We start from the raw sequence: 4,558 nt of genomic DNA on the forward strand, positions 1-4,558 counted from the left end.
AAAATTTTTCGCCTCATCGAGTTTGCCGCTGACGCCCAGGTGGGTCCACATTTTTCTATTAGTTTCCGCTCCGTCACAGACAATGCCATCAACTTGTGCGCCAGCGTTTTCGAGCATGACAATAGCTTGAAGTACCAACTGGCTTAGAACTGTGGCTTTAGTTGCTCCCTTTGATGCAAATACACTAATCGGTTGCGCATAACAGTTCCCAAATGGGCAAAACATAAAGACTAGCGCATGATTTGCCAGTTCGGAGCATCGCTGATCTTTCTCACCGTAGTCCACGAGACCCGTGTAGGTTAGCGTTTTGGAGTTGACACTCTTCCGCTCCCTCACCAGCATTTCGTCAAATAGAAGCATGCCATGTCTCTCGAAGTCAGTTTTCGAGTCCAGCTTGGTTTTTAATGCTTCGAAAAAATCGGCATCAAAACCACATTGCATTCCAATCATGGCGAGATACTTTCTGATTGTTTTCACGCAAGGCATAGGCAAAATGTTATTGTCACGCAGAAATCTGTAGCCGGAGGACGTCCGGATGTGTATAAGTAGGCACAGTAACAACCAGTCTTGATTGTAACGCATTCCGTGTTTCGACACAGTTTTAGCAGCTTTTACACATTCCTTCAGGAGCATACTGTGCGTCTCTGTCAAGCATGCCTTTTGCATGAACTCGTCCAAGCTGTTGTCGTTCACTTCCTTCAGCTGCTCTTTGCATTTGACTAGGTAAGCTTCGAATGCTTTCTTCCTCTCCAAAAGTCGTTTCTTCGAGCGGTAGCAGGCAGTATACCGCCTTCGCAAGGCTTCAGTCTTAATTTTTTTTTGCTGGACTCAAGGGAAGTCGTATTCGTATCTGCTTCTTGCACTTTTGCTTTGGAATTTTGTGGACCCGTAATGTGTTGGACAACGTCTTACACGCACTGCATTGATCTTCTAGGCCGTCAAGGAGAATTGAACATCTTCTATGCCGCCAAAATCCAGTCGCATCGACGGAGCCGCATTCTAGTGTTATCCCAGGAAATTTTTCCTGTCCCGGACCACCCCGACAAACAGGTTTCTTGTGGAAAGTCTCAAGCATTTGCGTAACGTCAATAGCATGCTGGGTACCTGTTGGAACGTTCACTACCATGCTGTTGACCTCGCGGTGTAGGACGTACTCCGTCACATTTACGCTCCCTTTGCAAAAAGTGAATTCGAGACTTTTGTTTACCAACAACGGGATCGTTGGTGATGGCTTCTTCATCTCTACAAAGCAGATGCTGACTGCTCCTTCTACGATGTCTTGTCGGCTCCAAGCAACGCCGGGCATGACGATTTCTTGTTCGCCTACTAACTTATCTAACAAGCACATCTCAGGTGATTTCAATTTCGGAGTGGCGATCTGCGGATGCACGTCAGCGACACCAGAAGTAACGGCGAAGAGTCTGGCATTCGTTCCAACACCGCAGATGCCGCTGCTTGTTTCCTCACAGTTCGAAGCAGTGGTGCTAGCGCGGCCGACCGCGGGCTCCTGAACAACGTAGGAGGTAGCGTCTCTAGTAGCGTGCATGTTGGCATCTTGAACAACCCAGGCCTCCGTCTTGGCATGCTTCGCGCACGTCACGGGGAGTCGAGTTGGTTTTCTCTTTTTGCGCACAGAAGACAAGTAGTTGGGACAGTTCGGAAATATTGACGGCACGGCGTCTGGTGACAGGACAGGCCGTTTAGGTTTGTCTAGAATGACTTCGCCACCAAGCTCACCGTAATACCGCCGCCTCTCTATGTCGCTCTCTGAAACGTGCTTTTCGCAAACATAGTCATGAGACGTGAGCTCCCGATCTTTCCTTGGAATAGCACGAGCCCACACTGCCAATAGCACTGGGACACTGGGAACTTTAAAGGTAATTACCTTTTCTTTGCAGGATACGTAGCCACTGTTGCAGTTCGGCACGACACATTTCCGCCCCATCCTCAGGAAGCAGGGATGGAAAACACTCGCCTGTGTGCAACATGAAAAGCGCGCGCAAATCTGAGAAGCCCGCGAGAGGCGAGAGTGGCGAGAGTGAACCACTCGTGGAGAGAAGGCGGCGTCGTCAGTCGTCGTCTGCTCCGGGATTGCTTCTAACACTTCGTTACAAGCGCGGTACGGCATGTAACTAGGGCAGTATTTGTTAATAACTGCTGCTAAAATGTCCAGCACTTCTATTTATTTATTTTACACAAAGAAATCTGGCAATCTTTACAATATATTCTATGATATTACAATTTTTGTTCGTCGCGTCCTTAGGATAACGTGTAAACTATGGCAACGCGCTTGTCGCGCCATCTGTTGTGCTGCTCCGCAAGCTGCATTTCCTCCAGTGATATTAACGCACACACGCTCGCGCTTTCCCAGCCCAGCAGTTTCTCCTCCTGAAATACTTCTTTCTCCGTGCTTTAAACAAACTGACAAACGAAAGAACAAACAAAGAATAAACGCGTACAAATTGCAGAACACGGGGAACCATAGCAGTGAAAAAAAATAGCTTACAAAGCGACATTTCGGGCAAAAGAGAAATGAAGCATACGGAGAAAACTTATTCACTACACTAGATCGAATAGTGCTTGGAAAGTGTAATGATGGGATACAACAAGATTTCGTGCATGAGAAGCATTAAAGCATACAGAAAAGTGACCTGCTGACAACGATGAACCATCCAACGCTGAGAAGTGGTAACATATGATACGTGCCGCTAGAGGGTCTAGGTGTGAAGGCACGACAGCCTTCCCAGAGACTCATTGATACCTTTTGTGAGAGTGTTATATTTGTAGATCAGATAAGATTCGCAGGCTTCCCTGTCGAAATGGGTTTTAAATCCTGATTTGAGCACTGTAGCCTTAAATCGGTCGAACGGCTGTTTCAAAGAATTGATATGTCTTGAAAGGGGGAGATAAGGTTTTGTTTTTGCATCGGATCTGTGATTATTGATGCGAGCTCTAAAATAATTTTCAGTCTGTCCAATATATTGCGCACCACAAGTACCATATTCCAGGAGGTAAACTATATTTGCAGTGTTACAATTAAAGTTGCCCCTGATCTGCATGGAAAAGTCACATTCCCTGCTCTGAGCGCTTGTTGTTGGTGTCATCATCAGACACAATTTGCACCTGGGTTTTCCACACGGTGTTGAACCTGTGAAACTAGTTTCTCTTGATCGAGATGACGTTACAATGTTAGTGATGTTTCTTGCCCGGCGATACACCACGCGTGATGGGTCTGGAATGACGTGCTTCATTCTTTTACTCTGGAGCAAGAAGGTGTGGTGTTTTTTGAAAATAAATGTGGCGTCTTTGGTGGTGTTTTTGTTGTTGTGCCGTGGTGTTGTAGTGTTGTAGTGTCTTCTTAAATAGGCCCAAATTATGGGCCTATTTTTGCCCAAATTGCCCAAATTATGCAAATATATTCATGGGAACCCTTGAGACACAGTTCTTTGAGAACTTCCCTTTAAAACCACTGTTTTAGAAGCGGTACATCGACGACATTTTCTTGGTTTGGTCTCATGGTGAGGAAGCCCTGAATCAATTCATATCCGATTTCAACAGTGCTCACAGTGATATCTCATTCTCACATGAGTATTCAACTTCTACAATAAATTTTCTTGACGTGCAGATAACAACTAACGGACACAGACTGGATACTTCGGTGTACAGAAAACCCACCGACCGACACCAATACTTGAACTTTCACAGCAGCCATGTAAGACACTGCAAAACGGCCATTCCATACAGCCAAGCCCTACGCTTCCGCAGAGTTTGCTCTAACCAAAATGACTTCGCTTGTAATTGTGATCGGCTCCGCATTGACCTCCCACGACAAAAATACCCACTACCACTCATTGAAGATTCAATCAGGAAGGCATCAGAACAGGAGCGTTCTAGACTTATTAGTGGCAATAAAACCTCCACTTCAAGGTCACAAACCAATTTGATTCTGACATCTTCGGCATCTGGCCCAAACGTCAATGAAATTTTATGAAGACACCACAACATCATGCTCCAGAGTGAAAGAATAAAGCACGTCATTCCAAACCCACCACGCGTGGTGTATCGCCGGGCAAGAAACATCAGAGACATTGTAACATCATCTCGATTAAGAGAAACTAGTTTCACAGCTTCAACACCCTGTGGAAAACCCGGTTCAAAGTTTGTCTGATGATGGCACCAACAACAAGCGCTCAGAGCAGGGAATCTGACTTTTCCATGCAGATCAGGGGAAACTTTAATTGTGACACTGCAACTATAGTTTACCTCCTGGAATGTGGTACTTGTGGTGCGCAATATATTAGACAGACTGAAAATTCTTTTAGAACTCGCATCAATAATCAGAGATCCCATGCAAAAACAAAACGTTATCGCTCCCTTTGAAAACATATCAACTCTTTGAAACACCCGTTCGACCAATTTAGGGCTACAGTGCTCCAATCAGGATTTGAAACCCATTTCGACAGGGAAGGCTGCGAATCTTATCTGATCCACAAATATAACTATCTCAACAGGGTTATCAATGAGTCTCCGGGAAGGCTGTCGTGGGCATGTATCGCAT

Source organism: Haemaphysalis longicornis, unplaced genomic scaffold (genome assembly GCF_048455015.1).
Source record: "Haemaphysalis longicornis isolate Haplotype H1 unplaced genomic scaffold, Haemaphysalis longicornis Haplotype H1 scaffold_2, whole genome shotgun sequence".
In the NCBI taxonomy this organism is placed as follows: Eukaryota; Metazoa; Arthropoda; class Arachnida; order Ixodida; family Ixodidae; genus Haemaphysalis; species Haemaphysalis longicornis.